The sequence below is a fragment of the Lissotriton vulgaris genome, chromosome 8, assembly GCF_964263255.1.
Source record: "Lissotriton vulgaris chromosome 8, aLisVul1.2, whole genome shotgun sequence".
Lineage (NCBI taxonomy): Eukaryota > Metazoa > Chordata > Amphibia > Caudata > Salamandridae > Lissotriton > Lissotriton vulgaris.
Window position 1 is genome coordinate 1212946836 of NC_141696.1, and position 22191 is coordinate 1212969026.

The window sequence follows — 22191 nt, forward strand, 5'->3', positions numbered from 1 at the left end:
ATGCTAGAAAGGGTATATATTGGTTGCTGCTTGGACCACTGGCCATAAAACAGATGGTACACTTGTCCCCTGGGTGTGATACAGGGTTGAGACTCACCACTTGGACCACTGGGCATAACACAGATGGTACTCATAGGCCTAGGGTGTGATATAGGGCACCTCAATCTTATTTTTTAGTTTAAAGGGTTTTCTCAGTGCTACCAGTTTCGTAACACTGTTGGTATCTGAAAGAAGTGAGAGGTGTTGTTCACTTGGACAGCTGGGCATGACACAGATGGTATGCTAAGCCCCTGGGTGGTGTGAAACAGGGTGCAATTCGGACTTTAGCGAAAAAGATTTGGATCTGGGAGATCAGGCTTAGCTTGTGTTTGGCTAAGAGAGGCCTGTGGTTCTTCAACTTATTCCTTTTCTCTATGAAGAAATTGTAATTTTCCTTGTCCTGGAGCCAATATTGACATACTATCAGGCTCACAGAGGGGCAGATTTATGTTTCCTGACGCATCCCTGCAAATCAGCAGGGATGCGCCAGGAAACTTGCGACACACATCTCAATTCTTGTGCCACCATGCGGCGCATCATGGAGCAAGGAAATGCAGATGCGTGTCGCATCTGCTGTCGTAACATTGGCGCAGTGCTGGAGTTGTGTCACGGGCACGACGCAACTCCAGCACTGTGCCAACCCTGCCTATGTCTAACATGGTGTCTCAAGCCTTACGTCTTCTTCAAGCAGGCGCAAGGTTTTGACGAAGCGGGGTTGGAAAAGTGATTTAGTGAAATCTTGTAGATTTCACTTAGCCACTTTTCCGAGGCATTCCTTCGCCAGAACGCTCCCCCCCCATTGCGCCAGAACGCCCACATCAAACCTGACGCAGGTTTCATGTGGTGCAGGGATTTACAACGTGACGCATCTCCCTACATACGTCACGTTGTAAATACCCTGCAGCATGGTGCTGGCTTTATGCCGCCGCTGCGTCACAGAAGTGACGCAACGGCGGTGCAAATGTGGCAAACGGGGCTTGTAAATTTGCCCCTTAGTCTTGTGTGCCGTGCAGGGCTTCCCCTGATCACATGATAGCATGTGCTAGGAGTGGGCAAAGGGATTTTTAACAAAGTCATAATTTTTTCTCGGTCAAGTCTTTATATTTAGTGTTGAAGTTGATGCAAGGTATATTTGATGTAGTGGTGATTTGATGCTGTGATGCTGGTAAATGATTGCAACTGTATTTTATCTTTAGTATTCTGTTTCATCAATGTCTCAATGTGCTTTATGAAGGTGTTGCTATTTCTCACAATTGATATTTCATATTAATGTAAAGTCTGTTATTCGTTGCCAAATTTCATGATGTTTTAACAATTGTACTTTCTTCTAGGTTCTGACCCTTCATATTCATAGCTATTTGTGTTTGTGAAAGGTACATATTGATGCATCTGTAAATAGCGTTGAGCTCATAGTAAGTAGTTAGAACCAGTAATCCACCTGTATAATATTTCCCCATGACCAGAGCAGAACTTAAAGATTACCTAAAGCCAGAAAGAATAGGGTGCATCTGTCCCTTAACACCTTCGCTGCGGCGGTTATTCCGCCGCAGCGCCAAGGGGGCGGGGCGGCCGTGCGGCGTGCCCATGCTGGTGACGGAACCGCTCCGTCACCAGCCTCTGTTGAGCTGTGCTCATGATGGAGCGGTTCCGTCATGGCCCCGCCCACTCAATGGAACGCCCGGCGCAGGCACGGAATCCGCGCCGCGCAGGCGCGGCGAGCAGGCCATGACGGAATCGCTCCATCATCAGCACAGCGCTACCGCAGCTGATGACGGAGCGGTTCCATCATCAGCGTCGAAAAGGTTTTAAAAGTGCCCACCTTATCCTGTTTGTTGCCACTAAAACACATGCAAACCAGGTTTCCCACACAGGCTAAAACACTTAACAAGTATTGCCGTGAATGGCACGCACACACTAAGGTACACCCGTTTCCCTGGCCAAAGGTGGGAACCTTTGACACTAACATAATTGAACACATGAGTACACAAATAAAGACCAAATATGCAGGACAGAAGAAGTACAAGAGAGAGGCACCATGAGAGCTGTCGGCCTTCTTCGAGGTGACCCAGACTGACAATCCTGTCTCACAGACAATAAGCAAAACGTATGTACCATCCGTCCCATAAGCAGATCTGGAGGTGCTCTCCCCAATGCCAGCTATCCGCACATTAGGAAACACCAACCCGCCAGTTGAGGGAGCCGGAGGGTCCCCTACTGAACAATGAACTGTTAGGTCCAGGTATAAGAATTTAACAAGCCAGGAGGCCCGGACAATCCCTGCACCACCGTAGTCTATTCTAAAGCTCCCCAAAGTTCTACCTCCCATCCATCACATCCATCCCATCGAACCACAGCGGTGTGAAAAATGTGCACTCCCGCCAAGTCAGGTGAACACACCTGAGTGACAGGGAGATTCATAGCAGTTCTGGAAAATGGAACAATTAGAGGGGGTGAAGAGACCATAGTCCTCCAGGATCTGATGACAAGGTGGAAGCCATAGGGTTTGCTCAGGGAGCCAAAGAGATGACAGGAAGAGAGTTTCAAGGCAAGTTCTGACTAAAAACAACAGCGCATAGCTCAGGGCAAAGAAGGCAATCTTGGTGGAATTGAGAGGGAAAGGCAGGAAATTAAGGAGGAAGAAAGAGAGACCTTGCACCCAGGAAGCATAGCAAGACTAGAGCAGTGCGCCCACCTCCTGAAGAGAGCTGGTGTAGGTAAGGAGCACTGTTTGAGGAAGAATCAAAGGCAGAACTAGAGGAGAGGCTTTCGATTGCTTTCGTTTGAGATCCGAGCCTCACCAGATCATCAATGCAGGAGAGGGGCTGACCAAGAAATAAGAGATCAGGGTAGCCTGGTGCAAACTCATCTAAGGTGACACCTTTGCATGTGCACAAGGTGAGCAGCAACGAAGATGTATGCTGCACCTCCCAAATGTGCAGGACTGACTGACCCCAAGGGAGATAATGGCCTGGAAGGAAGGCAAAATGTTCACGTAACCATTTTGCCACCTGCTAGTCCTCTGGAACGACAGAAAGGATCAGTATGAAGGACCCTGGTCAGAGTTGGGATCCTTTGAACCAGAGGACGTGGATGTTGCGGAAGACTGTATCCAGTGTGGGGGGATCCCAAGTGGAACTTCCCCTACATGCAGGATACTCTAAGAAGATGGGAATGCTATGTTAGAGAAAGCCCTGTGGAGCTTCCCTAAGCCAAAATGTACCCATTACTACAGAAGGACATGTCAGGGACCATCTATGTGCTCTTGTCTCTAATGGATAAAGAAGGGCCAAGGACCAAATTGCTGCCCTTGCTCGATGGAGTGGGGATAGGTATATCATGTTTCTGAGAAGAATACCGAAGGAGTAAATATAGTAATAGACAATGTCAAAAGTCTGCTAAGTAGCCTCATTGAAAAACAGACTAACAAGGTGTTTGCCTCAGCTTGCATCCCAGCAGTCACGCTGACAAACACTGAAATGATTGCATTTATTTTAGAGTTTTTTATTGTGCAAACTAGACCCAAGACATCGGGTATCATAGCGCTTTACATGAGCACCAGTTTCATTACATGAGGACGCATTCATTATTTATTTTAGGCACGTCACACAGACATGGCAATGCACAAGTACAAACCCACAGTCCTGATGGGGTAGCAATGCATGTATGGCAGGTTGCCAGGGAGTCCGTGACACACACATTGGCATACAAATCAAGACACAACACAGTAGGAGACAAATTAAAGTGCGGAAATTTTATCAAGAAGTGGGTCCCACTATGGCCAAGAGAAGTGCCATGATATGCAGACCAATGCAGCAGCATGTCTGAATGAGGAATGTAGGACAAAGCCCATATCCACCTCGGGGGAGTCTATCACCAGCACAAGTTCGTGCCAACCCACGTCGATTGTCCGCGCAAGGATCATGAGTCCAGCAAAAGCAGCCATGACTACTGTCATTTTGGGACATGTGAACAGATTCCCAACATACAACCAGGTGTCAGAACACGTGCAATGGGTCACATCCAGTTGTGGTTGGGGGTGCCTAGTCACTTGTCCATGAACACGACTGCAGCTGCGTAAGCCAACATCTCCAATGTTCGCTCATCATCCACCACATCTGACATGTCGTAGACGTAATCCATCAGCTGCCCCAGACAGATGTGCTGATTCCAACCACTGGACCCAATGTGCACCAAAGCCCAATCGGGTAGTGGCTCAATATGCTCACTGCACATAAGAACTTGTGCAATCTCCCAGGTACAGTGTCCAACCTGCATGCCAAACCTCCATGCATGCCACAAATGGGCATCACTGTGACACTCCTGGTCATGTACCAACAGGGGGCCCACGCACACGTCGTAATTCAGGTCAGCTACCATTACGTTGGAGAGGCAGACATCCATGTACCACTCGAATATGCACGAGCGACAATGCAACAAAGGCTGAACGCAGTTGACGTCTTCTAGGCGGAAGCTCAGCCGATAACTGATCCACAAAATGGCCAACGGGAGTGCCCCCAGTGCATGCAGCAGACATGCACGGTACAGGTCCACATGACTGGATCCGGGCATGTGTTCAGGATGGTCTGCCATGGAGTCAGTGGCTCTCCTAGAATGGCACTGGCATGCCCTGCACCAGTCCTGTGGATGAAATGGCACAGCCTGATGCAATGAGCAGTGTCTGTGTGTAACGGGTGCAGGCCTGGGGTGGGGTGGGAGTACGTGTGAAGGCCATATGATGCACGGCAATAGCGACCGAGGACTACTCCATGTGGTATGTGTACACGTTGGTCTCACTTCGGGCAGTGCGTAGTGTGGGAGTCGCAAGCAAATGCCATTGTATCTGTCAGGGGGTGCTGGCCACATACCAGTTCCTGCTCGGAGCTGCAGATGTGCTACTGCCTTATAGTTTACACAAAGGGCATTTCATCCGTACAGTTACTTCACGATCTGCATGCATACAGGAGATGCACATGGCCTGCTGTGGGTGTGGTGGGATGTCTTTGGTCCTGGAAACACCGTGGTGCTGGCCCTTGAAGGTGTGGGGCCATGTGAGCGTAGGCCAATGGACCGGACAGGGCTGACACAGATGTACAGCCCATGGCTCCTGGTGCATGCTGCATTGCAACATCGACTACTGTGGCCCTGGTGGCGACTACACCCCAACACAGGGACACACTAACCTCACTTCCTACCCAAGGCCAGGCCCGAGCCACATCCTGCTCACCCTGCCAATTCTTCACACCCCAGCACTGACCGGACGTACGCCGGACCAGCACACGCCGCTTGTGCATGCAGGGGGTGCGTGCGAAGCTACATGTCCAGGGTCACTGCCAACGCTGAGGTGACATGGTAACGTCTGCTGAAGACAGCACATTGTGATGTTGCAGGGCCCGTGCCCATCATGCTGACACAATGACCACACAGACACATTTGCTCAGATGGTGTGAATGGCTACGTGCACTTGTGCACTGCCACATTTATTAGCATGCACACATATTGAGTGACACCTGTGTTGGATGTGTGTGGGGTGTGTGCACACCAGCAGGCAAGGGCTTCCTAGTGTAGTCACAAATCGACAACAGTGTACATCACAAAGGACACAACCTTTCAACAGTAAAGGCCCGTGACTTCGGCTGCACAGAGTTAGTGGTCCAGGATGAACAGCGGCCGGCACGGGCCTACCGCCATGGGACGCTGACTTGCGGGGCTCTGGGGCAGGGTCACGAGTGCAGAGTAGGTTCTCGTAGATGTAAAAGGAGCTTGCCACGGAGTGTCTTGGTGGACAGTGGAAGGAGTACTAGGCCTGGGCGGTAAATTCCGTCCCGTTAGCGGAATTTGCGGACTTTGCATAATTTTGCGTTCCGCGGAGAACACGAAATTGCCCAAAATTCTGTGTTCCGCAACTTTGTGGAATGTTTTGCTTGTTCGTGTTCTCAAATGCATGTTTGCGAGATATTTCCCACCAAGCACGCAAACAGCGATTGCGAACAGTAAAAAAGCATCGCGAAGAAGCAATTCCATATGTTCGCGTAATGTCTGTGTGTTCATGGAGATTTTTTACCGTTTTGGATAGATTTGCGTAATGCGATTATGCAAATTCCACCCACCCCTAAAGAGTACCCCCAGGGCAGGATGCGGAGTCCAGGACCACGCCGCAACAGTCACAATGGTGGAGTCGTATGGAACAGACACTTCGGACACCAAGTCCGGTCCAGTATGTGAAAGATACAGGAAACCACCAGGCCATGGACTCAGACGCCACCAAGGTACTACCAGAAAGTGCCCATGATTCATTGCGCACATAGTTAGTGGCACCAGTGCTGTTGGAGATGCCGGCTGCGATGAGGCGTGTTCAATGGTGTGTACTCCTCCACATCTTACCCAAGACACAGTTCCACATGTGTGTCATACTGGACCACAGTCTAGGCCTGAGGCAGTGGTCAGCGCAGGGCCACAGACTCATGGCATTGATTAGCCCAAGACCACCGTCACAGAGGTCATATTTTAAGGACTACTCACTGTCCACCTTGCTTTTCCGATCCTGCTCGTCCCCACCGCAGCCGATTAGGTGCTGCCGGGGTCCAGAGCTGAATCCACCATCTTGAGTGAGGAGCAGGCGAGCGGTCCAGTGCTCGGCCCCTCCCACCCTTACATTCATAAAATGAGTCTCCCACCTAGGAAGCGCCGAAGATGCGCCTAAGACAAGCCCGTCTGCGCCCGTCCGCGACCTGCCGGGACCGGGGGCAGGGCATGCTGCCGGTCCGATCCGTTATTCTCGGAATGATGTTATGATATACAAAAAAGGCCAGGGCTACCTGCCGATGGAGACACTTAGCCGGCAGATATGGCATATTGACCGAGCGTCTTCCCCCAGCAATCCCTACAAACAGCCAGGTCAACCCTAGTCTGCAGCCCCACCCCTTGGCAATCTTCTACTTAAATACTCGGTCCCTAGTGAAACGCCAGACGTATATTTTCCTTCTGTTGGACATGGAGAAACCGGACATCCTCTTACTTACCGAGACTTGGCTGACTCCTGATTCCGCCCCGACATAATAGCTGCCCTTCCACCTAATGATTATATTATTCATGCAGACCGAGATACAGGAAAAGCGGGGGGAGGGGGTGGGGGGTTTGCCGCAGTTATTCGCTCTAGTCTGATAGTTACCACCCTGACCTGCCTAACTCTATCGGACACAGACAATCTGGTGCTAAAGATCGAGTCTCCTCACATGACGATTGCTTGCGTCCTCTTGTACAGACCTCCTAACTCGATGCCAGCATTTCCTCTTGCGCTAAGCGACCAAGTTGCCAACCTAGCATTGGATCATGCTAGGATTTTTGTAGTAGGCGACTTTAACTACTGGTATAACGACCCTATGGAAAGCTCTCAATCGAGCGAACTCACAGAACTCATGACAAACCTAAACTTCTCACAGCTAGTGCCTTCACCAACTCACTGTAAGGGCCACATTTTAGATCAGGTGTGGGCCAACACTTCGTTGGTGTCAACGCCGATAACCATTCCCTGCCTCTGGTCAGACCACCTTCTTCTTAAATTTAATCTAAATCATTTTCCCGCTAGGTCAACCACTATGGCTGCAGGTGGCCTAGCTAGGAAATGGAACACCCTGGATAGCGTTCTTACAGACACTAGCTAACACAATTCCCTCCCCTCACCAAGATATCAATCTCTCAGAATCCAACCTTTCTGGCTGGCTACAAGCTGCCCCTGATTTAAAGATCAGGTTCATCAAGGCCAGGAAAGAATACATGAATGCCATCTCCTCTGCGAAAGCGGCCTACTTTTCCTCTCGCATTCTTAAATAGGTCAAATAGGTCAAAGGACATCTTCGCCATTCTTAATGAATTAACGAACCTGGATAGTGTACGTCCTAGTGTAACTCCGACTCAGTCCCTCTGTGACTCACTCAACATCTATTTTAGTGAGAAAATTGTGGCCATTAAAGCCAGCATCCCACAGTCAGCGACTCTGACCACCTTTGGTGTGTCAATTAACAATAATTTTGACATACTTAGCAGTTTCCCACCTATCACCCAAGAACAATTTCAGGAACTGCTAGTAAGAGTCAAATCCGGCACTCCATCAGACAGATGCCCCCGTACATCCTAAAAGAGTGTTTCACCGCCTTCCCAGTCCCTGCCCGTACTCTCCTGAATGACACAGTCGATCACACCATCTTGATCGACCGTGTCAGACAGGCCGGCGTCCAGCGCATTGCGGCGCGCTGGCTGACGTCCTTCTTGGAGAACCGCTCTCAGGCAGTGCGGCTTGGAGAGCTAGCCGGCACCAAACAGGCCATTACATGCGGAGTTCCACAGGGTTCTTCCCTGTCACCTCACGTGTTTAATCTCTACATTCTTCCATTGATCCAGGCCCTCAGAGATGAAAGGTGATGGTGTATAACTACGCAGACAACCTACAGCTGCTGTTCACGATTGATAATTCTGAAACTTCTATCTTGAATTTTCAATCGACCATGAGGAACATCAAAACCTGGATGGACCAAAACCATCTGAAATTAAACCCGGGAAAAACTGAGCTAGTTCTCACTGGAGACAGCATCAAACACTGGGGCCCCCACTATTGGCCGTCAGACTTGGGTCAAGGCCCGACACCCTAACTATCGGCAAAGACACTTGGGGTCACTGTGGACTATGACCTTTCGCTGAAAGCCCAAGTGGGCCAGGTAGTCTCTAAGTGTTTTTTTCAATTAAGAAAAATCCGGAATGTTCGGCGCCTTCTCACCTCGGAGGCAATCACCCAGGTGGTGATCGCTACCGTATTGTCCCATCTGGACTATGCTAACTCCATTTACTTGGGCCTCCCCCTCTTTTTGTCAAAACGCCTCCAGATGGTGCAGAATGATGCCGCCAGATTGATTTTGATTCAACCTAGAGGGCAATCAGCTACTCCCCTACTTATGAAACTCCATTGGCTACCGGTGACCCAGCGTTGCACCTTTAAAGCAGGATGCATGATTTTCAAATCATTACACTGAAAAAGCCCCAAATTCATTGACCAACTTATCACAAAGTACGTACCGTCTCGCAACCTCCGGTCATCCCATCTTGGCCTCCTTCAGATACCCTCTTTTAAACGCAAGCGCTCTGGCGGCCGCAGGTTTGCCACACTGGCTCCTCGTCTGTGGAACACCTTCCCTCTTGAGATTCGGACCTGTCAGGACCTCTTCTCATTTTGGAAAGCCTTAAAGACCTGGCTATACAGGCAAGCATATCAATAAACCTCCATTCCATATCCCTGGTTTTGTCACTGTTTATTTAAGCGCCAAGAAACCAACTGGTGATAGTGCGCTCTATAAGTTTTTTATTAACATAACATAACATAACATAACATAACATAACATAACATAACATAACATAACATCCAACATATCAGAAAAATGGGTCCCAGACTTGCCAGCACATAGTCAGTGGCCCCAGATGCACTGCGGCCGGAACAGGTCCACCGCCACGGGACGGTGGCTTGCGGTGCAGTCAGATGGGCCATGGGACCTGAGTGGGTCCTCATCAATGTCTGAGGTGTATGTGGCGGAGGGTTGCAGGCGACAGTGGGAGGTGTCTTCCTGGGCATGATGATGAGGGTGGAGGTTATCCAGAAGCAGCAAATGGAGAAGTGGAATGCCACAGCATCGTGTTTGCCACAAAGTCAGTATCACTGAAATGAAGGCGATGACAACCCCAAGTCCATGGACTCAGTCGCCACCAGAGTCCAACCAGAATGTGTTGTAGGTCTAGGGAAACAGAAAGGGCTTGAAAGGGGATGCAGTTTGCGAGGAAGCCTGTACAATGATGTCATGTAAGCAATAAATGAATCAAGGCTGAATTCAAATTTGTGGGTGATCTACTCGACCGCAGTGCAGGCCTGAAGCAGTGGTCAGCTCGGGCCATTCACCAAGTGTCGCCGGCTTAGGTTGGATGGCCCCATCGGCCTGCGTTAGTCAGGTTTAGTGGCACCATGGGACGCGGACTTGCAGTGAACAGGGTTGATGGCACCAGATCAGTTGTTGATAGTGTTCAATCACCTCTGTGACTATGATCCGGCATTCATCCGACTGAGCCGCATCTTCCTCTTACTCCTCTCCGTGCATTCACTGGTGGGGACTCTGCCATTCATGAGTCACGACTACTGCTGGATGTGGGCCAGACTGGTCCGCAGGGTATGCCTGGGCCCTCATCCAAGTGTGGCCGGCTGGCCTTGAACGGGTTAGTGGCACCAAATGTCGCTGACTGGCGTTGAACAGGGTTAGTGGCACCTTGTGTGGCTTGCTGGCGTTGAACAGAGTTTGTGGCATCACATGTCACCGGCTGGCATTAAACAGGGTTAGTGGCACCTCGTGTGGCCGTCTGGCATTAAACAAGGTTAGTGGCACCTCGTGTGGCAGGCCTGCCATATGGAATTATGCCTCACTGATCGATGGCGGTCTGTTGCTGTGGTCGCTGCCACTGACTTGCGGTCACTGCCAGTCAGGACTCAGGACACAGTTCCACATGTGGGACCTACTGAACGCAGAAGAGGTCACAGGACTGTTGCTTGGAGCTTGCACTGGGACGTGGTGGGCCCTGTTTGCCACAGGCCGCTGTACGCAGGTGAGCGGAGCCTCGTTGGTGCGCTGGGGCAGGCATGGTCCATCTGGGGACCGGTGGTCTGGGGTGCAGCAGGTGCTCAGGGCCGCAGGCCCCACTGCACTCGGTGCAGGACTCATGGCGGACTGAGAGGCGCCGCCCTGGCTGGCACGTCGTCCATTCTGAATGAGAACCAAGTCCAGGGCAACAGGCGTTTTTTTCACAAGCCTAAGCAGGCCTGGCGTACGCAGGTCCAACCCACTACGCACGCACATGCAGGGGGGGACCTAACGTGCAACAGTTACGCGTACTGCCCCACAGCCTGTGGGGACATGGTAGCGCCCCCTGGTCACTACACTCCATGCACCAGCAGTTGATCTCCACATGGCCATTTCTGTGGTTTGCACTCTGTGGTCTGTCCGGCACCTCCACGCCACACCTGGCATTGGGTAGGTTCACATTTCTTTGTCACGCGCCGCTCTCGCACATGCCTGCTCCATACCCCTCTTCACATTCTGCTATTGTGTGTCTGTGGTGCCATGCCATGGCTGGGTTCTGGGCATGGCAAGGCCGGGTTTACTATGAGTTGTGTTGTCATGTCCGGTCGGGTGGCATGTTGTGTGTTATATTGGATTGTTGTATAGCGTTTTAGGACCCTAATGTAATTTTCCCGATTCATGCCCTTATATAGGTATAATTCACATTACCCTTATATAGGCATAGAAATCATATCCATATTTAGACATAACCCATCCAGTCCAAATACCGTATGGCTACTTCCACTAGTTCCAAAAAGCCACAACGATTTCTTGGAAAACTCGGCGTCAGCAGTCAGGGACATCCCCTTTCTTGAATATTTATTTGTCCTAGAAATCATGGCACTTTCAAAGAACTACCATTCCCTTGGGGTTCTTTGGTGACGTTGTTATGTCCGACTTTACGTTAAACCAGGCACCTTCAAGGTATAAATATGCCCACACTTGCCCTAGCAAACACACAGTGGTTTGGAGAAGTTCAACTATCTACCTGCCCGCCCCATCTCTCTACAGCAAGTGCTGAATGAAGCCAACCCTCCAGCTGACGCACTGACAGAGAGGCTGCCTTTCTCTCGCTGAGAATCCAGCTCCAGTGTGTCCAAGCTCCCCTTGCGGGGTGTTGGGAAATCGAGTCTAGAGACAGAGATACCAGACCTCCTTCATTCTAAACCAAGGTACGGAGCTGATTAGACCCTAAGAGAAATCGTGGATAGATTCCTGGCATAGAAAGTAAACCCATACTTACTTCTTTCCTCGTACTAGACTTAGGTTAGGTACATCGGGGTAGGCGTATTTTAGAAGCACCAGTTGAGTACTTTTAGTCTTTGTTATTTATGTATGTATTTTATGGTTTAGAAACCATACCATGCTTTTACAGTATTATTTCATAATACTCTCCTTGCTGTACGCATTATACTTTACAGCCAGTACTACGATTATAGCAGTTCATTTCTTTTGCATGAGAGAGAAGACTGTTCAATAAATACATTTATTGAAAACGCCCGTCTCTCTATTTCTCTGCACCTCTGATCAAAAGAAGCATGCACGATTGACTGGGTGAAATATCTATCTACTGTTTCCACGAATCTGAAGATCAGTTTTATCTTGGGGAAACAAAGTCGTCATGTTTATGCGGTTGTCAGAAGCGAATCCCTTCTTGTTTATTCGAGAAAGTTTCTAGTGACCTCTGAGCTAGCTGGCACTCACAATTAAGTTTAATATATTCGATAGAGACCTAGTCCACCTAAGTCCTACTTCACATCTATAGGAAATATTATTCCAATGTGCAGAGCCTATTGGGAATATAGGGACTACATTACATGGCGGCCAACATTTGGTAAGGCACTAATTTAGCATTAGATACTAGAGTAACTGAGTCGTTCTTTTCACAGAGACCCCTTTTTTCCCAAAAAATACTCCAATAGACGTCTGGAGTGGATAAAAGGATCAAATATCCGCCATAACTGAGTAGGACGTAAATCCTATGTATTAGTTTTTGGTTTGTTCAATGTTGAAGAATACAGTGTTCCAAAATATTGTGCACCTTATCTTTGGTTCCTTGAAACTTGCTCTGCATACTTTCAGTCAACAAAATGAGTGACAACAAGAAAGGGGGAGCTGCAAGAACTGCAGCCCAACTGTGTTTAGACGTTACAGGTTTCCAGCAAAATGACCCGGATGCTGTAATCATCTCGGAACATTTAAGGGAAACTATCACTATAAAGCTTATAACAAATGGCCTATCATCAAGAGGTGGTAGGGTCATCTTTGTCATAGAGGCACATGAATAACGGCAGACAGAGGTATTCTATTCATGGATTGTCTTCCCTGAAGTAAATCCAGTGACACATGTGTTCCACTTCTACAAAGTAGAGGAACCTCCAACGGAATACGTTCCTTTTGAAGACATTGAAATTCCATTAACATACCAAGAGCATGCTCTCTGGTTTAAAGGCGCCCTACAACATCAAAATCACGTTACCAGGCTTGTCCACTAGGTAGACCAGGAGCAACATGGCCTGTACTAGCCAGCTATACACCACATCCTGCCATTGAAGAAATGTTGGGTCCAGAACTATTAGTTCAACTAAAACAATTAATAAAAATACATAGACAATTGGTTAAATAAGTCATGCGGACTCTAACAGTCCAACCTCCTATAAGGATTCCACAGCAAACCGCTTACCAGGGGAACACAAATAAAATTACAGAGCGGAGCGCCGGAGCTCATGTCGAGCTGACCTCGTCATGAGCACTCACAGGGTTAAAGCAAAGATACTGGTGGCCGTACATGAGGAAACAAACCAGAAACTATGTTTTGGAATGTGAAATCTGCCAAAAAATGAAGGTTTCAACAGTGAAATGCCCGGCGCAGACGCCCCTTCTAATTTCAGGTAAGCCATTAGCATGTGTTTACCTGGACCACTGTGGTCCCTTACAGAGGGCTGTTAACTATAAATATATCATGGTCGCAGTGGATTCATGCTCAAGATTCATTTGGATGTGGCCTCAGCGCTCGGCTGACACCTGAACTGTTATAAAAGATTTGTGAGTCTTTATCGGCACATACGCAATCAGCACGCTACATCCTGACAGGGTCCTGAGTTTAGCTCTCGAGTTTACAAAGAGGCCATGACCGGCTTGGGCGTTGCATTGCGGTACTCAAGTCCATTCCATTCTGAGGGAAATTCGGTTGTGGAAAGGAAAAACCGTGACATAAAGCAATCTATAACAGCAAGGGTATTAGGCTCGGGTGACGGGTGGGTCAAACATCTAATAAGTGTCCAACGTAGACTTAACAATATGCCAAAAAATTCTCTGGGTGGAATCACTCCATATGAAATCCTTTTTGGTACTAGAATGATTGTCGAAGACCTCTATCGTCATACTTCAGTGGTGGAACAAAAACCCTTTGATATCAAAGACCGTTTGGCTGTTTTGCAGGACTTAAATGAAACAAGAAGTCTAACACATTACAGAAGCCAACGACCACTGAAGAAAAACCAACCGTCCCAGCAAGGCCTGTCTGGATTCCAAAGATTGGGAATCTAGTCAGAGAAAAGATCGCAGATAAGAAGGAATTTGGGCCTTCTTAGAGAAAACCAGTACCTGTACTAGAAATCCACAGATCAAGAACAGTGTTACTGCCGCCCCTTGCTGGAAGAAAGAAGAACCGGTTCGTGTCCATCGATCTGGTTAAAGCATATCATGTGGCCGATAATAAGTAGTAGACCCAGTGGACTCCAAAGATGTAGCAGATGACCAAATCTGGCTACTATATAAGAGGTTCAAACTGAGAGACTCATCACCTTTGAGGGATCTGCAGTGAGAAAAGAAGGACTATGCAACAAAGCCATGGAACTTTGTCCTCTAGAAACCCAAATAACAGTTTGTCAAGACACTCCTGTCTACAATGATATAGCCTCTGACTATACTAATATGAGAAGGGACCAAGCAGCTCCAGCGATTTCGAGTAATCCGCATGCAATACCAACAATTGACTGAACTGCTTCTGGCTATTTCATCAACTTTGATACGTTTTCTGAGGAGCCCAGTGAGCCCGAAACAACGCCAGCAAATACAACTTTTAAAGACCGAATAACAGAACTTTTTCAGCAACTAGAAAAGACTTATCTAGTTTCACCATGGGTTGAATTTTGGATTGTGTTAGGTGTACTTTTTCTCGTACTTTGGCTCATTCTTGTTTTAAGTTTGGGAGAGCTGGCAGATGGAAAATATAGTAAAATGGACACAGCAAATAAGAACATCAACTTGCTCCTGAACCCACACAAATCATCTCATCATGAACAAAGAGACCAGTCATCAGTGAACATCATAGCCGTTCCTATACCTGGTGGTATAGCATGGGACAGAACTGATTATGACATTTATGGTCCGGCCGAGCTGTTGAAGATTCTACACCAATTTAAGGTTTCCTTGAGTGACTTTGTTTCACCTAGCACGTTTTCTGATGATTGAGACTTTGAGACTGTTAATAATATGATGTCAGATTTAGAAATGTCTGCAAAATTTTACAAACCATGAATACTTAGAAGGTTCATCAGATTATGAACAAATGTATTGTTACAATCACTATGGTCATCATTATTTGCACAAATCTGCAAACCCTAGAAATGTATATACTTTCAATCAATGGGAACATTGTCCAACGCCACCAAAGGGTAGCTCAAAAACATTCTATGAAAAATGTCCATACTTCTCAGGTTTTAATACCACAAATCCGGAAACATTTTACTTTAAAAATGTTAATAAGACAGGAATGAAAAGTATGTTAACAAATACAAAGCAATTTTATTCAGCAGCCTTTTATGCCCAGCAGTTCTCATTAGGCTTTGACTTTTGGAGTGACAACATAGAAATAAAACATTTCTGGGTCTCAAAAGACTGGCAAGTGCAGGGATTAGAAGCGTTATTCCGAGCCTGCATTATTCCTGAGCAGATAATGTTTTTGAATGACACTGTTCAACAAACATCCTGTATTGGACTAGCCAAGATAAATGTTTTAAACAAACCATCCATACCTGTACCTACTGCTGATAGTAAAAACACTTCAGAGGGAGGGGTTGACGTAAAAACTATTTTACTAGAAAACAGAACTGATCCTGATTGGAAAAAATGGTTAATCTGGCCCACAGACACGAATAACTGTCAAGATGGATTCCTGAACAAAACACAAGGGTTTACAGTAACTAGGTCAGACCCAAGATATGTCCAGAGACAACATCCAGGGATAGTAACAACATACAGTGTAGGAAAATTGTGCCTCGAATGGCTACAAAAATCTACACTTACAGAGGTTAAACAACACTTAACTTTACTTCAAGATGGTGTTGATTTGAGAGACTTCTTATTAGGGCCTCATAAACCACATCATAAACGTTACATATAAGCCGGTATTTATGCTGCTTATAATGAAGCATGGAAAGTCACGCAAATGGAAACTGCAGAACAAATACGAGAAATTGATCGTATTAATTTAGAGCAAGCTCTCTCTGTAGTTGACAATGGGTTAACAACTCTGTCATCCAGAATGTATTCTTTGGACAGCATTGTATCCTCTGCCATAGACATAATAGAATAGGACTTGCTCATGTTACAACATGGACAGTCTCAATTGCGTTCTATAATGCTGCTAGGCTGGACGTTACAAAATCTTCATTCAGGCTATGTGCCTTGGCGTCTAATCAACACCACTTCATTGTTTACTGGATTTAGCCTTACAGATAAACAAATCTCTTTGGCACAAAGGGGAGCAGACTATAGGATGCTGAGCATAGAGAAACTGGAAAGATTACCATTGACTGTTTCTGAGAAACCAGCCATAGAATGGATAATACATGGCACCATTATCTTGCCAGTGACAATTTTCCAGTTTCAGTATTGCTTGAAACACATACCAGCAGGTCTGTATGAAAGGGTGGGTAAAGAATACATTAAGTTAACCTGGGATTTACCATACATACACAAATGTTGGAGTGAGGGAAAATAAGTATTTCTTAGTGGTGCACAATGTAATAGCGCACTAAGCGGTACACTTTTATGTCAGGGTATTAATTAACATGGAGGCTGTGATGGTTCTTCAACCAACTTATCCTGCCACCTGCAAGGTTCTCCGGCAACAGTGATAGATCCAATTTTTCTTTCCAATCGAAGCTACATAATGTTGAATGATCACAGCTGTTGTGGAATGATACTAGGAATTGCCTATCTCGTAAGTGTGTCAGCCAGGGTCACTTGATGTATGCAAGTATTGTTTCCTAAAGCAAAGACAGATGGGGACTCGCGGCTATGGCCTTGACTGAACATCTCTTCTATTCAAATTGATACTTTAAGCAGAATGAAAGACATTCTTTTACAAAGAACTGTGCCACTGACCTCGTCCAAAGAGACGTATGGTCTGCAAGTTGCAAGGTCCTCAGCGGAGATACATGCCTTATTTTCAACAAACTGCCCCATACATTTCGCAGAAATGTTAGGTCATATCTTGAACATGTCTGATACCAGTGGTATTGTACATGTATTTAAGATGATTTATTTCAGGACTGTTAGCACCCTTTAAAGCAGTCCTGAGCATATTTCCAAACTTCGTACACTCGGTGTTTGGTGGACTGCCTCTCGTTTTGGGACTCGCAGCAGGAATTTTTTTTTGCTACTTCTGCTTCGATATGGCAAGCCAATCCACCAACGACGCCCAGATTACCATCGAGAACACTCTCCTGGCAATGAAGTGTCGTGAGCACATAATCCAAATTTTAAGCTTGGCTCGTTTAAGAGATCTGAATACCACATGGTTTCTTTCATTCAGACCAATCTGGCCAGGTTGCATCTTACCTGTTCTACGATGCCTGCTATGTGGAGAAGAACGCGTGCTAGACATCCGTCTAACACTTCCATCAGCACTGCCAACAGATGTTGACGCTTTGCTTGGTTCGGTAACAGCTCATGCATTGTGTTGTCCCCAACGGCTACCAATCCTGATGACGGCATTCATGGAGGTCTCACCAGCACAACCAGCTGATGGTGAGATACGTGGACCGACAGGCGCACAGGTACCATCTACTGCAAACGTTGCTAATGCGACTGACGCTGACGGTGATGCTTCTCATCTCTGTACGATTGATCTGCTTAACGCGGTAGTCCAACTTTCACCTACAGTAGTAGACAAATCTTTTCAAACTTAGAAGATTTCATGTTTCCTCCCAATAGCGAGAGTGACTTTTGAAGTTAGCACACAGTGTTCTGATGAACTCTGAATTCCACCTTCACTTTTAAAATCAAAACTTCTAACTATAGAACTCTATTTTTCTTCAAATTAACTTTTTCCAAATTGTATTTTCTTTTTGGCCACAAAGTAATCTGCTTAAAGTAGAACTATTCTTAGAGAACAAGATGTCTTTGAACACTTCCAAAAGACAATATTTGACCTTTTCCACAACCTAAAAAGTTTATATATTCTATCATGGAATGGTCTCCACCTTTCTCCTGTATTTAAGAGTCATTTCATAAATGTAAGTTCATGATTCATTCTGATAAGCATTTTTCCAATGCCATACTACATGCTTTGAATGCAAATATTGCTTTTTTACATGCGTACAGCAGAAATGCTCGTTTTTCGTGTATAACCATTTTCGAATGCATTTTATGTATTGTGGGTGGGATTGTAAACACATGCTTTAAATCTTAGTATTTAGTAATATCAAACATAATAAAGTGGAGTGGGTGTTGTATAGCGTTTAAGGACCCTAGTGTAGTATCTCAATTCATGCCCTTATATAGGTATAATTCACACTACCCTTATATAGGCATAGAAATCATACCCATATTTAGACATAACCCATCCAGTCCAACTACGGCATGGCTACTTCCACTAGTTCCAAAAAGCCACAACGATTTCTTGGAAAACTCGGCTTCAGCAGTCAGGGACATCCCCTTTCTTGAATTTTGATTTGTCCTAGAAATCATGACATTTTCAAAGTACTACCATTCCCCTGGGGTTCTTTGGTGACGTTATTATGTCCGACTTTACGTCAAACCAGGCACCTTCAAGGTATAAATATGCCCACACTTGCCCTATCAAACACACAGTGGTTTGAAGCAGTTCACTATCTACTTGCCCGACGCATCTCACTACAGCAAGAGCCGAAGGAAGCCCACCCTCCATCTGACGCACTGACAGAGAGGCTGCCTTTCTCTCGCTGAGAATCCAGCTCCATTGTTTCCAAGCTCCCATTGCGGGGTGTTGGGAAATCGAGACCCGAGACAGAGATAACAGATCTCCTTCATTCTAAACCAAGGTACGGAGCTGATTAGACCCTAAGAGAAGTCTCGGATGGATTCTTGGCGAAGAAACTAAACCCATACTTACTTCTTTCCTTGTACTAGACTTAGGTTTTGTATATCGGGGTAGGCGTATTTTAGAAGCACCAGTTGAGTACTTTTAGTCTTGTTATTTATGTATGTATTTTATGGCTTAGAAACCATACCATGATTTTTCAGTAATATTTCATAATACTCTTCTAGCTGTACGCATTATACTTTACAGCCAGTGTTACGATTGTAGCAGTTCATTTCTTTGGCATGAGAAAGAAGACTGTTTAATAAATACTTTTATTGAAAACGTCCGTCTCTCTATTTCTCTCCACCTCTGATGAAACGAAGCATGCACGATTCACTGAGTGAAATATCTATCTATTGTTTCCACGACGCTGAAGATCAGTTTTATCTTGGGGAAACAAAGTTGTCATGTTTATGCGGTTGTCAGAAACTAATCCCTTCTTGTTTATTCGAGAAAGTTTCTATTGACCTTTGAGCTAGCTGGCACTCACAATTAAGTTTAATATATTCGACAGAGACCTAGTTGACCTAAGTCCTACGTCACATCTATAGGATAAATTATTCCAATGCGCAGAGCCTATTGGGAATATAGGAACTACACTAGCGGATGTAGTTGTGCTGTGTGCCCATTGGCAGTGTCGTGAGTTGCATGACTGTGGGCGGCAGGTGTGTTTCATGTGGGCCCGCTGTCTTTGTGTACGCTGCCTCTGTGGTGTTCCTGGGGGGACAGTCGAGTCCTGGGGGTAGTGGCGGGCCTGGGGTGGTTGTGGTGGGTGTTGTGGCCCTCATGGGTATCCGCGTTGCATGATCATTGTCTCCACTGCATCTGTGGGTCTTCCGGTGTGGTTCTTGGCTGGGCTCCCTTTCATGCTGCAGGTAGTCATTCTGCTTAACACCAGCAGTAGGCAGTTGTTAATTCCCTGCTTCTACATACGCTTATCGCCTGTTTTTGTTTAGCATTGCGGATCTGGCAGTTCGTTGTGAAAGTGGTGTTGTGGTTTTTTTTGTGTGTTTTTGCACGGGAACGCCTACTCTGCACCTCATTAGGGTTAGTTGGTGGTGTTCACCGTGGAGATACATTTTGGGCCAGTTATTGCTGGAATACAGGCAATGTCTGCAGTTTGCACCAGCTTGTGAATGGGGTGTTAACTCTAGCTCCACATTTGTTGTGTTAGGGTGGCGATAATTTGGAGTTGAGTCCTTGTGAATATCCCCCATAGGCTCTCAATCCCAGACAATGTGAATCGAATGACTAGCTTAAAGCTGAACAGAAGAGCATCTATAGTCTGCATACAAGGGGTGATTTTTACGTATTAGATTTTGGAGGGCTATAGGGAGGTTAATTAAATCTCACTCCTGCGTGAAATGCAGCAAAAAATCAGGTTTCATTAAGTGGGATGGGAGTCCTGTGGCCGGGTAAGTATTAAGCTCATCAATATTTTGTTGGCAATTAGGCTGATAAATCAAACCATTAGAAAAATGGTAGGAACAAAAGAAACAGCAAGTTGTTAACTTCAACTAATTTTGATAAACTTGCTTCCATTTACTTTTTCCTATGATGATTTGACTTCTAGAAGCTAAACATGCATTTCAGTCAGTGAAATACCAAGAAATAAAAGGGAATGGTTAGGTCAAGAAATGTGTGTGGGCACAGTGATCAGTTTGTGCATTTGTTTACGTAATGACTTCTGAACATGAATTCATGTCATTCATGGAAACTCATTTGCATCAAAACTGATCTCTTTCACTCACAACAAACCAGGCTAGGGAGATTGGGACTAGTTCAAAAACAAGTATCAGTAAAAAACAGCAATTCTGGTTACTACATCCAGTACTTCATGGATTAATAAATGTTCTACATACGCAACTACTAGACAGGCCAACATATTGATAGCCATTAGAGTCAATGTCAGATTCCAAATGTGAGGTTGTGGTGGCTACAGATCTCATAACGCACTGTTGCTACATCATAAAGGAATTCCAGGCTGCTATGGCTGGGCTCAATGAGAGCCTGTCAGAGCAGTGCTAGAAAGCAGGGAGCACAGCTCCCGGAGGAAAAAGGAAGGGAAGACATAGAGACTTTGCAGGATTGGTGACAGGCCAAGTATTTATTTATTTTCATTTTGGACTTGGAGCTTAAGTCATGTTTTGTACTGTCAATACTCCTGTGCCCTGAAAGCAGGGCAGATTAATTTGGAGGCCATACAGAACATAAAACTATTGATGGGTAAAAAGTGAATTACGGGGATGTTTTTTCTCCTGGAGTTTTGAGTAAGTATGGGTGAATTTTGAGAATCTCGCGTTCGCGAATTTTGCGGATTTGCGAACTCGCAATCCGCAAAATCCGCGAATTCTAGCGAATTTGTGGATTTTTTTGTGTGTTCGCAAGGATTTCTGCCAGTTTGCGAGGGTTTCGTACCAGTTCGCAATTGCGAACTTACATTTCGGCACGCAACGGTCGCGATTATGTTGTTTCTACGTCTGGTTCCTCATCACAGGTTCCCAGCACCCTCTGTTTCACCACTGCAACCCTCTGTTACATCAATGCCACCCTCTGGTTCATCATCACTGTAGATTATGGGGGGGGAAAAGCAAGCACACCAGCCCTGCTTCAACTGACATGAATTAATTTGGGGTTAGTTTATTAATGTGTCACTGTTTTAAAATTCCAGTCTGGCACCTGCTTCCTTATCTGTAATTTGCTTTCTGTTGCAGTGCATTTTTTTTTCCCAGGACCTTTGTGGCCTACTTGTAGCTATTCTATGAGCCTGCTGTGAGGGTCAGAGCAGGGTCATACAATTGTTGCAACTAGCAACTGAATTCTGGAGGGGCCCCAGTCAGGAAGCACTACAGGGAATTGTTACTAATGATGAGTTTGAACTCTTGCCCCTGCCGAGTGCTTTCAGTTTTGAAAAACTAGTTTTTCTGCAATTTCGCGGGATTCGCGGGGCGCGAACACGCGCGAGATCGGATTCGGAAGCCGCAAATTTGTGCGAATATGCAATTTGTTTTTTGCGGCGTGTTAGTTGGCAAGGTTTTGTGCGTTTTTGCGAGCCGCTCGTAGCGCAAGGCGCGAAGTTACCCTCGCGGTCGTTCAAGGGCGCGGCCATCTTGTTTGCCTGACGTATTTCCGTTTCCGGGCGCGAAGTGTAAT